Raw genomic sequence first — 13,682 nt, 5'->3', positions numbered from 1 at the left:
GTGAGGAAACCAACGGAGTATCTAGTGGGAATCGGACTTCTTCCGAGACCTTGAGTGAAGAGACGGTCCTCTTCTGCCGAGCGACGCTGAAAAGATGGAAGCACAACGGCAGCTTCAGGTTACAGGCAGGCGGCCATTCACTCACCTCTCAAGGCAGCCATGAAGCAGGAATCTAAGCTGAGTGCACGATAAATGACAACTGTACTCGCAAGATGAGTTTGAGAGTGCCGTGGAGCGGCAGATCAACCAAGTTATTAAGTCTTCAAACAACTCTCGAAAGAAAAGTTACAGAGCGGATTACCCGGGCTATTTAGGTTGGAAAATCCACATTTGAAGCAATTAGCAAATCTAAGAAGCGTGTACGCTTTGAGGATGACCTAAGTTCATCTTTGTCCTCAAACAGCTCGGAGAGAGTCTCTTCCTCCGACTCCAACGAGGAGGACGAGAAGCATCGGAAGCGCAGAAGGACTCGAAAGAGCAAGAGGAGTAAGATGAACGGTAGGGACAAATAGTCCAAGAAGAACAGATCCCGGAAAGGAACCCGAAAGCACAAAAAGCATTTAGACAGATCTAACGAGGATACCTTGTCCTTGGACAGTTTTGATTTGGATGAGTCAATGTTTGGAACAAGGCCTTCGGAGACAAGGCTACAGACTAATTCAGTTTGACCATCTGGAACAGAAGGGTGGGAAGACCAAGGATTTTTAAGAGGGTGGGCAAGCACTTAAATTCGACACCTTTACAGGATATAAGGACACCCACAAAGCTCTTACCTTCATCCATTCAGGAGGGCGCTTTTTCGAACACTCTTAAGGTATGAAAGGCAACACCCAAACTTGGCGGTCTACCTTGCTTTTGTGAAAGGAAGCACCCACCACATGGTTAAAGTTCAAACGAGTTTTTACCTCCGCATTGCTCACCGAAGAGTACAAAAAGGACATTATCATACCATGGAACCATCTTCGGATGACCATAGAAGATACTCTTGATGACTATTGCCGTCGCTTTTGGGATACTTTTCTACCTTCATAAAAATTACCTTTAAGCAACAAGTTGAGCAGTTTTGTTGTGGTTTGCCCAAGGAGATCCGGCGATACTGTTTACAAAAGAAGGTGGACTTCATTAAGCGACTCATCGGTCATGCCAAGGAAGGATTTGGAATGCACGCTGGTACACTGACGTACCCAATGGACAAGCTAGAGTTTGCTTAATGGGGGCCAAACAAACCTAATGGTAACAAGAAGAAGGGGAAGCAACAGAAGAAGAAATCATCAAGCCCTAGACTGTCAGCCGAGATGTCACGTGCACATCTAACCCTATGTGTACGTGGACAAGTTGTTCCTACTTCTAGGGTTTAGGAAGCCTAGGAAGTGTTTTAGCACCTTTGTGAGCCTGTGTGCAAGCCGTGCATGTCCAAGCACTTAAAGAGTAGTTGCATACCCTCTGATTGCACAACCCGAGATCATTAGTATCATGATGCACTCCCAGCATGAGCATTTTTTAGAGCATTAAACCCTTTTTGCCAAAGTACACATTTTTCACTTATTTATTAATAAGTGACTTTTGTTGGAAAAGTAGGTAGGGAAAATTGCTAAGAAATTATAAAAGAAACCCAGTGGGCACTCAGTAGAAGCAGAAGACAGATACAGGCTCAATGCACAAGTCCAGAGTGCAACCAGATAGCTTGCCCCAATGTTTTCTCACAAGATCAGCCTAGCATTTGGAATTCAGCCAGTTCTGCCAGCGTTTTCAGTTTTCAGCCCTTAGCCTTGCAAGACCCTGCTCCCACCTGGTTGCAGATCCTCGCCAATTTCCCCGTCAAGACCCAGATCAGCCTAGCATTTTCAGATTTCAGCCAGCGTTTTTGCATTTCAGCCCTAGCTGTCATGGATGCTTGAGAGTCAACCGCTGCCTTCATCATCGCCTATGTCATCGCTAGAAGGCTCTAGAAGAATATGGAAGGATCTAGAAGATTCTAGAAGTTCTAAAAGTATCAAGGAGATTCTAGAAGTTTCTAGAAGCATGGAGAAGATTTTGGAAGAATCTAGAAGTTTTTGGAAAGCTCTAGAAAGTTGAAGAAGGATCCAGAAGGTTCTAGAAGCATAGTTACCAGGAACGGGAAACCGGAACGCGAACGGGGAACGGGAACGCGGAACAAAATGCCATTCCCTGTTACAAGTACTCACGTTTGAAACACGAAACGGGGATTCGGAACGGGAACTTGGAATGGGAACGGGGAACGGGGAACGGAGACCTGAAAACGGCCATTCCCTGTTACTATGTCTAGAAGAACTAGAAGGATCAAGAAGGTTCTAGAAGATTCTAACCTCCTCAAGAAGAACCTAGAAAGTCCTAACCTCCTCAAGTAACCTCCTCAAGCACTAGTATAAATAGGGGTCTTGGGCCACAAGCCCCTCAGTCTTGCCAACACCAGTTGTGAGCCTCCTATGAGGAAATCCCTCTTCTAGTTCTTATGTTCAAGTCTTGTCCTTGCAATCAAGCCTTGTCTTGTACTCAAGTCATGTAACCCAAGTCTTGTATCTAGCTCTCTTAATAAAGAATTAAGCCTTGTAATCAATATTAAGCTTATCATCAAATCCAAGTTCTTGTACATTGTGAGCGCCTCCTCTTGCTCTCTTCTAGCTCTATATACGCTCATAACAGTTTGGCAAGACCACCATCTCTTAATCTTCTCAAGCCATCATGGAGCCGACGATGGAAGGTGTCATCAACGCATTGCAAAGCATCCAAGCTCAGTTACAAGAACTCCGCGAGAGTAACGCTCAACTTCAAGCAGGGCAACCCCTAATCTTGGGACCGGCGTTACAAAATCTTCAATGTCAAATTCAAGAACTTCAAGAGACAAGCACACATCAAGCACAAGCTGCAAGATCTAGCTATTCTCAACAACATAAGAAGGAGCCGAAGGTCAGCATGCCTGAAAAATTTGATGGGACTAGATCAAAGTTTAGAGGTTTTCTCCAACAAGTGCGTCTCTTCATTCGAATGCAACGAGAGCGTCATCCAGATGATGCCTCTCAAGTAGGCCTTATTGGGACCCTCCTCTCAGGTACGGCTCTCTCCTGGTTTGCTCCCTTACTTGAAAAAGAATCTCCTCTTCTTCATGACTTTGAAGCTTTTGTGCAGGAGTTCTCTACAACCTTTGGGGATACTGATAGAGCAAGGGTTGTTGAAACCAAACTTAGAAATCTCCGCCAAGGATCAAAACCTGCATCCGTCTATGCATCCGAATTTCAACAGCTCACTTGTGATTTGACTTGGCATGAGGAATATTTCATTAGCCAATTTCGGTGGGGATTAAAGGATGACGTAAAAGATCTTTTATTGACTATGCCAAAGGTTCACACACTAAGCGAGTTCATCTCTCAAGCAATAGAATGTGATAATCGACTATTGCGTCTTGGGGCACCATCACGACCCCAAACAGAAGTGACACATAATGGCTACACACCTCAACAAGGCCATGAATCAAGCATTGAGCCCATGCAAATTGATTCAGCACGGTTTCAACCTCTCTCAGCCCAGGAGAAGCAAAGGCGACGCATTAATGGCTTATGTATGTATTGTGGAGAGCAGGGGCACATAGTTCAACAGTGTCCAAGGAAAAGAAGGATGAAGGTTCATGGTGCAATGGCCTCAACGCGTTCGGAAAACATGGACGTCCAACCCCAATAGAGACCGACCAGTTGGACAAAAGACAAGCAAGAAAAGGTCTCTTTCTTCCCGCTGATTCCACTTCAAGTTTTATGCTACCAGTCAAGATCCATATGCCGGGTAGGCACATGGATTGTGAAGCATTACTAGATTCAAGCGCAACGGCGTGTTTCATGGACAAAGAATTTGCAAAAGAACAAGGCATACCACTTGTGGAGAAGTCTAATCCAGCAACTGTAGAAGTCATTGATGGTCGTCCCCTCGCTTCAGGGGATGTCAGGTATGAAACTCGCCCCATAGAAGTAACATTGCAGGAGCATGTTTCAAGAATAGCGTTCAATATTATACAAAGCCCAAGCAGTCCAATTGTTATTGGGCTACCGTGGCTTGAATTACATAATCCTGACATCGATTGGAGGGCTCGGAGAATTGAACCACGAAAAGTCCAAAAGAAGAAGGCATAATAGGCCTATATATCTTGGAGCCAAGGTCTTCATGCGTGCAGCCAAAAAGTATCCAACTTTCCTGATATTTGCAACACCAACCGACACGTCGACAACAAAAATCATGGAGGCATTGCCACGTCAATATCAAGATTACAATGATATTTTTGAGAAGAAGAATGCAGACCTCTTACCGGAGCATCGATCCTATGATTGTGCTATAGAGCTTCAGGAGGGAACCCCAATATACAAGCTATTTCAAGATGAATTGGTAGAATTACGGAAAAATATTAATGAGAATCTTGCTAAGAGGTTCATACGGCATTCAAAGTCCCCAGCAGGAGCTCCAATACTCTTTGTAAAAAAGGACGGAACTCTCCGGATGTGCGTGGATTATAGGGGCCTAAACAAGATCACCGTCAAGAATCGCTATCCCCTTCCCTTGATCCCAGAGCTTCTTGAGCGCCTTGGCAAGGCAAGAATATTTACAAAAATAGATCTTCGTGGTGCTTACAACCTAGTCAGAATCAAAGAAGGTGATGAATGGAAGACAGCCTTTTGGACAAGGTATGGCCACTTTGAATATACCGTCATGCCATTTGGTCTCACAAATGCCCTAGCTGTTTTTCAACAAATTATGAACGATATCTTTCGGGAGTATTTGGATTATTTTGTGGTAATATATTTGGATGATATCTTGATATTTTCCAAGGATCAAGAAGAGCATGAGCACCATGTACGATTAGTGCTTGAAAAGCTTCGTGCATCAGGGTTATATGCAAAGTTGGAGAAGTGCTCTTTTCATCAATCTAAGGTGGAATTTCTTGGTTATGTAATTTCTAAAAAGGGAATCTCCATGGATCCAAAGAAGGTTCAAACCATCCTTGATTGGGAGACACCCACCTCGGTAAGAGATGTTCAATGTTTCCTCGGATTTGCAAATTTTTATCGTATCTTTATACAGGGATACTCCAAGGTGGTTACAGCACTCACAAGGTTGACAGGCCATAATAAGTCTGTCTAGGACTCAGAGGCCGCGAAAGCATTTCAGACTCTCAAGCAAGCTTCACGACCGCACCCATTCTAATTCACGCAGATCCTACAAAGCCTTTCATCCTAGAAACATTTCAGATTTTGCCCTTGGCGCTATTCTATCCCAAGTAGGAGAGGATGGTCGAGTACATCCAGTGGCTTTTCATTCCCGCAAGTTCTCAGCTGCAGAAATCAATTATGAAATCCATGAGAAAGAGCTCTTAGCAATCATCGCCTCCTTCGACACTTGGCGTCACCTACTTGAAGGAGCTCCTCATAAGATCAATGTCTATACAAACCACAAGAATTTGGAATACTTCATGACATCCTGCGTCTTGAATCGTCGCCAAGCCAGGTGGAGTGGTATCCTATCAAGGTTTGATTTTCTTATCTCTTATAGACCTGGCCGTCAACAAGCTAAGCCAGATGCCTTATCAAGAAGATCCTACCTTGCACCTAGAGAAGGCAACGCAGCATTTGATCAACAAGAGTCAGTGATTTTGAAACCTGAGCAGCTTAAGCTAAACGCCACCATGAGCCAAGCTCCTGAAGATTCTACTTTTCTTTCTAAGGTGAAGACCCAAATTGCCAAAGACCCACTTGCTCAGAATATTAGACAACAACTACAAGGACAAGAGGTTAATGAAGACTTTCAAGAAATTGATGGACTAATTTCCTATAAGGGTCTTCTCTATATTCCGCCAAGACCAACACGCTTGGAGGTACTTCAGCAACGGCATAATCTTCCATCAGCAAGGCATTTTGGGGTTAATAAGACAATTGAGCTTCTCTCCCGTGACTTTTGGTGGCCTCAAATGTGGAAGCTTGTCAAGGAGTATGTAGGCACTTGTGACACTTGCAATAGATCAAAGGCCCCTCGTCATCGTCCTCATGGGTTACTCCATCCCTTGCCCATTCCAACCAAACCATGGTCATCCATCTCCGGATTTCATTGTAGAGCTACCCTTGTCACAAGGATTTGACTCCATTTTAGTAGTCGTGGATCGGTTTACAAAAATGGCACACTTCATTCCAACCACTAAAACCATCACCAGCGAAGGTACGGCCAAACTCTTTCTACAGCATATCTATCGTTATCACGGATTACCGGATGACATAGTTTCTGATCGAGGCCCACAATTCATCTCTAGCTTTTGGAAAAGCTTATTCAAGCTACTCGGAGTACAAATCAACCTCTCCTCAGCCAATCACCCACAAAGTGATGGACAAACAGAGAGAGTAAATCAAGTTTTCGAACAGTATCTAAGCTGTACTATCAATTATCACCAAGATAATTGGGTCGAGCTCCTACCGCTAGCAGAATTCTCCTATAATAATAGTTTTTATGCCTCCACCCGTCACACTCCATTCTTTGCTAATTATGGTCAACATCCCAAACAGGATATCCACAGATACTATCAAGTCAAGAATGCAGCTGCTACTCATCTTACACAACAATTATCTACAATTCACAAAGAACTTACAATTCATATCAAAGAAGCTCAATCCAAGTATAAGGAAAGTGCAGATCTCCATCGAATGCAGCATCCAAAATACAAAGAAGGAGATAAAGTGTGGCTCCTCCAACGTGATCTACGTTCATCTCGTCCCTGTCAAAAGCTTGATTATCGAAGGCTTGGTCCGTTTAAAATTATCCGTCAAGTCAATCCAATCACCTATCGACTCCGATTGCCCTCATCCATGAAAATCCATCCGGTCTTTCATGTCTCAGTCCTAGAACCTTGTCACACATCTAAGATCCCAGGAAGAGCCCTACAACCACCTCCTCCAGTTAAGATTCAAGGACATGACGAATATAAGGTCAAGATCCTAGATTCTCGAGTTTCGCGTGGCAGGTTACAGTACTTGGTGCATTGGAAAGGCTATGATGTTAGTGAACGAACCTGGGAACCAGCACACAATCTACAGCATGCATCTCTCAAAGTCCAAGAGTTTCATCAACAACATCCATGGAAGCCCAATTCAAGAAACACCACTCCTCCTCGTGGAACTCGTCGCTAGAGGAGGGGGTAATGTCATGGATGCTTGAGAGTCAGTCGCTACCTGCATCATCACCTATGTCATCGCCTACATCATCGCTAGAAGGCTCTAGAAGAATCTAGAAGGATCTAGAAGATTCTAGAAGTTCTAAAAGTATCAAGGAGATTCTAGAAGTTTCTAGAAGCATGGAGAAGATTTCAAAAGAATCTAGAAGTTTCTGGAAAGCTCTAGAAAGTTGAAGGAGGATCTAGAAGGTTCTAGAAGAACTAGAAGGATCAAGAAGTTTCTAGAAGCTTGGAGAAGATTCCGAAAGAATCTAGAAGTTTCTGGAAAGCTCTAGAAAGTTGAAGAAGGATCCAGAAGGTTCTAGAAGAACTAAAAGGATCAAGAAGGTACTAGAAGATTCTAACCTCTTCAAGAAGAACTAGAAAGTCCTAACCTCCTCAAGCACTAGTATAAATAGGGGTCTTCGGCCACAAGTCCCTCAGTCCTGCCAACACCAGTTGTGAGCCTCCTATGAGGAAATCCCTCTTCTAGTTCTTATGTCCAAGTCTTGTCCTTGCAATCAAGCCTTGTCTTGTACTCAAGTCATGTAATCCAAGTCTTGTATCTAGCTCTCTTAATAAAGTATTAAGCCTTGTAATCAATATTAAGCTTATCATCAAATTCAAGTTCTTGTACATTGTGAGCGCCTCCTCTTGCTCTCTTCTAACTCTATACGCGCTCATAACACTAGCTCGGCAAAGCAATAGCAGATCCAGGCCGCAGTAGCGCCACAATAGCATATCCCCAACAGAGCATCTAGCGTTTTCAATTTTCAGCCTTGACGCCGTCGTCGTCGACACCATCGTCATTGTCAACACCGTCATCGTCATCGCAGATCCCTATCTTGATGATGACACCTTCGTCAACGTCATCGCAAATCCCTACTATGTCATCGCCATGGTAGCAGATCCCGGACTTGACGACGACATCTTTGTCGTCATCCTCATAGTCGTCGTCGACATAGTCATCATCAAGTACCACAGCATCTAGAAGCATTGTACCAAACTTTGTGCAATCTAAAGCAAATACCTTTCCAACAATAGAGAGGGAAGCCCTTGGAGGGGCGTTTGGGACCCCATCTAGTGTCGTCTCTTCTCTCTCTCTATTCACTCACAGTTGCATTCTACTCTGGTGTTTGTTCATTATACACTTACTCTCATTAAGTCAAGGAAGGCTCTCCGTTTCTCTAAATAAAAGGAACCTTGAGCACTTACTATTCACTCATCCTGATCCATACACATCATTCACTTCTGCTGCACATTACATTGGTATCAGAGCTCAGCTCTTTGGAAGTGTTCGGTATCATCACTCAAGGAAAGAACCACAAGAAATTTTTTTGCTTGTTTTGATCGCACGTAACCCAAATCCACTTGGGCGTATCGATTCCTAATCGTGTTTTTGAAGAGTGGCAGGTAACCCAAGAAAGAAGGGCTTGTCCAGCCTCCCCTTGTTCCTCTTTTCACTCATTAAGAGCGGACCGTGTACTTAGCAGCTAGCCAATTGACGTCACGTGGGAAAAAGCAACTTTTAGTGTGAGCACAAGGCCGCCAAGGGGTGCGTCCGCAACAGGGAAGAGTCGAGCTCGGGTAAGAGAAAAGCCTTCTCAAACACCGATTGCAAGCTAAGAACCCAAGTTCCCAAGATCTCAAGGTATGGTCGTCACTCGAAGCGGAATGGATACTCTGCATGAAGGTGATGAGAGAAGAGTAGGAGAAGAAGAAGTTTCTACACCAGGATGATTGTTCCCCGATCCTCCCCCCATCCCCATCTACGCCACAGGCACCAAATCCTCTGGAGGCTTTGGTCAAGTCGATGATGGATATGATGCTACAACAAGAGGTGCAACGCGCCGCCATGGATCGTGACCGCGAAGCTCACCGCATAGCGGCTGAAGAAAGAAAGGCGACTATGGAGCTTGAGGGCCAGCAAGCGCACAAAGCTCAATGAATACCCGCTGAAGAAAAGCGAGCGGCTATGATGTTAGAGCGAGAGGCGATGAGAGACCAACCCATGCAAGAGTTGGTCCTACAGGCATGGGGGACGCCCGGTTCTGGGACGGGGACGGGTGGGAAAGGACGGCAAAAGGCATGCCAAATGAGAACGCGACCAAAATGTCCTGGGGACGACAAGGAACTGCCAGGGACGGTAAAGGAGTCAACGGTTAAAGTTTTTTAAAATTTGAAAAACTGACCATTTTTAACGGCTAGTTCCACTCTTACAGCCATATTTTGGAAGTTTGAAGCAACCCAATGGCTATAAAAGCCACCCTTTAGGTCACTATGTCTCAAGCTCTCCACCTCAAGTTCTCAACCCTCTCCTTGGACCTCTACCCTTGAGTCCCTTCTCTACCATCACCTCTATCCTCAAGGTTCTCCACCTACTCTCTCCCTCCTCTACCCTCTCAACTTTCAAGCTCTCCTCTACTCTCTCTCCACCTACACTCTCCACCATCATGTCATCTCAAGCTAACTCCTCTTCTCAAGTCGGCTCTTCTCGAAGGAGGCCCACCGTGCAAACTTGGTCGTAGTGGGATAAAAGTAGACTCTACCGAGCGTACCATGGACATGCAAGCTATGCCCGTACAAGAGAACGGGTAATGCAAACAAAGTGCGAGCCCATCTTCTTCATGAACCCGGCCACGAGGTGAAGTTTTGCCCATGCATTACACCCGAGAAGAAGTTGGAGCTTCTTGAGAAGCTCGCGGTGTATGAGGTCGCCGAGGCGGCCAAGAAAGGCCGTTTTGTTGCCGTTGATTCCTCAGCCACGCCGACACCGCGAGAGCAAAGACAAGCCAACCTTGGCTCCACCTCTCAAGCGTTCAAGTCAAATGCATCCACATCGGGGGCTCCATTGCGCATCGCCAAAGCACCCTCAACGAAAATTGGAATCCTAAATTGACGGAAGAGGTGGATAGGTCGTTTGCCCGATTCTTCTTCCACGACCACATTGCCTTCCATGCTTCACGGTGAGTGTGCATTGTGACTTATGGCATATGCACATTGCAACCTCTCGTTTTGTATTTCATTATGGGGTCTCCATACTAACACAACAAATTCTTTTTTGTCTTGATAGGTCTCCATACTCTCGAACCAGGGTTACAAAAATAGGGGAATATAGCTCCTCTTATGTGCCACCATAATCGAAGAGGCTTCGCACCACCCTCCTTGACAAAGAGAAGCTTACCGTGGAGCAAGCGGCCCAAACAACAAAGGATTTGTGGGAGACCAATGGCGTCTCTCTCCTAATAGATGGATAGAGTGTTGGGTTAAAGGCCTAAATAACCCCGTTTTGTATATTTTTATACTTTGTCCAGGTTCAATGTGAACCTGGACACATTTTTTTTAAGTCATTTATAATAAAAGTGGGAAAATCCAAAACTCACTTATTGAGTTTTCCCCAAAAACGTGAGCTCTTTCTCTCTCCCTGCTTCGATCCCTAGCGCTTCCTCTCTGTTGCACTCCACCTCCTGCTTCTTGCCCCACTCCTGCACTACATCGCAACGCGCACCTACCAGTACCTCCTCCTTTGCGCTTTTAACTGGTATCAGAGCCCTAGGGTTTCAAAACAGCCCTGCGTAGTCTGTTGGACAGCGAGTTAAAATTGCTCTCCCGCAATCAATTTTGCTTCCATCACGAAGCCCCTTGCTTCCAGAGTCGAAAAGATCACCAAAACTGCCAAAACAGCCCAAAACAGGTGATTTACAGGTTATAACAGGTCAAAACAGCGATACGTAGGTGTACCAAAGTTATGGGGATCACATGTATTGATGTTTGTCGCGACAAACTGAGATAAAAGCTAAGTACATGTGCTTGAAATTGCACTTTTTAGCTGAAATTTCAGATTTGGACAGTTTCATGTAAAGAAATTGTGGTCTATCGTATGCAAAGTCTTGTGGTTGCTCCTATTTGCTGAAATTTTCAGCCTATTGCATCTCTCTTGTATACACACTTGTGGTTGAATTAAAATGGCTTCTTCCTCTTCCGCATTTGACACTAAAAGTTTGATGGAAATCAAACGGTTCGATGGTCAAGGCTTCGACCTCTGGCAAGAACGCATGCAAGGATTGTGAAGATGCATTGGAAGAGAATAAGCCGCCAAGTTTGTCTGACGAAGAGTGGGCCAGGTTGAATAAGAAGGCTATGGCCTACATCAAAATGGCCATCAATGATGACATTTTGACGGACATCAAGCGCTTGGACTCTGCTTATGCAATATGGCATAAGCTAAAGTCCAATTATGAAAACACCACGCCTGTGAACCAGGTGCATTTGATGCGAAAGTTGGTGAATATGTAGCTTGATGACTCGAAGTCAGCTTCTAAGCATTTGAGAGCTTTTACAGGTGTGTTGATTCAGTTGCAGGACAGTGGGCTTCAGCAATTCGATGATAAGCTAAAAGCTGTTTTTTTGCTTATGACATTGCCAGATACCTGGGAAACCTTGGTTGTCTCTTTGAGCAACAGTCCCACCCTCATGTATAACGGTGTGAGAGGGTCTATTCTCAATGAAGAGATTAGACGCAAGTCTAGTGGGGAAGGTGGTAGTTCTGCCTACAATGCAAGAGGTAGAAATCAAAAGCGTGATGCTGGCAACAGGACTCAAAATAGAAGTAAGAGCAAAACAAAGGATAAGGATGTCACTTGGTATCAATGTGGTAGAAAGGGTCACAAGAAATTGCAGGTATTTCAAGAAAGAGTAGGAAAGGAAGAAGGAAACGCAAGATAAGAAGAAGGAAGATGAGAAGAAAGGAGAAAAATCAGTAGGTGATTCCTCCAGGGATGCTGAGAATGCAAATGTATCCTCTAGTGTGGTCATTGAGGAGTTGTCAAACGACGAGGAAATCTTGATTGCGGCTTCGTGCCCCTCAGATTTGGTGATAGCTAATGCAGAAGACATACTTATCTCGAAGAAAGATGTCATTGATGCATTGCTCAGTGCTAATGATGGCCTATCCCAATCATGGATAGTGGATTCTGGTGCTTCATTCCATGTGACTCCATCTTTGGAGTGTTTTGCTACATATGTCGCAGGCAATTATGGCAAGGTGTACTGATGATAATTATGCTTGCAATATTGAGGGAATGGGTACTATGCGTTTGGCTCTTAACAATGGTCAAGAGCTTGTGTTGAATGATGTCAGGTTTGTACCAGGCATTAAGAAAAGTTTGCTATATGTTGGCTAGTTAGATACACATGGTTATACTACCATCTTTGCTTGGGATTCATAGAAGTTGCTTAAGGGCTCTATGCTTGTTGCAAAAGGGTCTAAAAGAGGTACTTTATACTATCTTCGATGCAAAGCTTTGCCTGGCAAGTTTCTTGTTGTTGCTGAAGTTGCTTCACACACGGAATTGTGGCATAAGAGACTTGGCCATATGAGCCAAAAGGGTATTGATGTGCTTTCCTCTCTGAAGAGGGTTGATGTAAAAGGCAAAAACTTAGATTTTTGTAACGATTGTCTGTATGGAAAGCAAAAGAAACCTTTTTATTACTCTGGTGTCTCTCGCAAAGCTAATCCTCTTGATCTTATTCACTCCTATGTATGCACTATGCCTGTTAAGTCTTTTGGTGGTGCATTGTATTTTGTTACATTCATTGATAGGAAAGGATGGGTGCTGGGTGCATTTGTTGAAAAGTAAGAGTGACTTTTAATGCTTTTAAGAAGTTTCATGCTTTTGTCACTACGCAAAAGAGTACTAAGCTTAAATGTCTCACATCTGATAATGGAGGAGAGTATGTATCTGCTGAATTTCAGTGTTTTTGTGATGAAAATGGGATTAAAAAGGAGTTGACAACCCCTTATAGTCCGTCTTCTAATGGTGTGGCTAAGAGGTATAATCGTACTTTATGCGAGAGAGTGCGTTGCATGTTGTCCACCGCTAATCTTTGCCAAGAGTTTTGGGGGGAGGCATTGAAAACTGCAGTTCATATTTGCAATCGCTCTCCTAATAGTACGCTGAAAAATGACATTCCAGAGGAGGTTTGGTTTGGCAAACCTGCCTCTTACGATCATTTGGGAGTATTTGGTTGCGAAGCTTTTGTTCATGTACGCAATGACTTGAGAACAAAGCTTGATACGAAATCCATTAAAGGAGTCTTCCTAGGTTATGGAGAAGAAGGTGAAATGGGCTATAGAGTGTGGTTACCACAGTTTAGAAAGGTAATACGCAGCCGAGATGTAGTGTTCAATGAGGCAAAATTGCTTTAGAATGCTACAAAATCTGATGCTGACAAGAAAACAGTCAAATTTCAGCCTTACGTGCCACCCATTGATGTTGAAAAAGAGCCTCATGATGCATTACCGCAAGCTGAAATTGATAATCAGCCGGTTAACCTTGAGCCAGAAGAGGCAGGACATGATTTTGATGCTCCTAGTGAGGATGGACAGCCACCTGAATTGGCTGAAAATGGTTTTCAGCAGCATGATAGAGCTGAAAATGAGTTGCCTTATGATGTAGAACCGTTGCCTAAGAATGTTGTTTGGTTA

The sequence above is a fragment of the Adiantum capillus-veneris genome, chromosome 2, assembly GCF_014529385.1.
Source record: "Adiantum capillus-veneris isolate H3 chromosome 2, ASM1452938v2, whole genome shotgun sequence".
Taxonomy (NCBI): domain Eukaryota; kingdom Viridiplantae; phylum Streptophyta; class Polypodiopsida; order Polypodiales; family Pteridaceae; genus Adiantum; species Adiantum capillus-veneris.
This window is presented reverse-complemented; position numbering follows the sequence as displayed.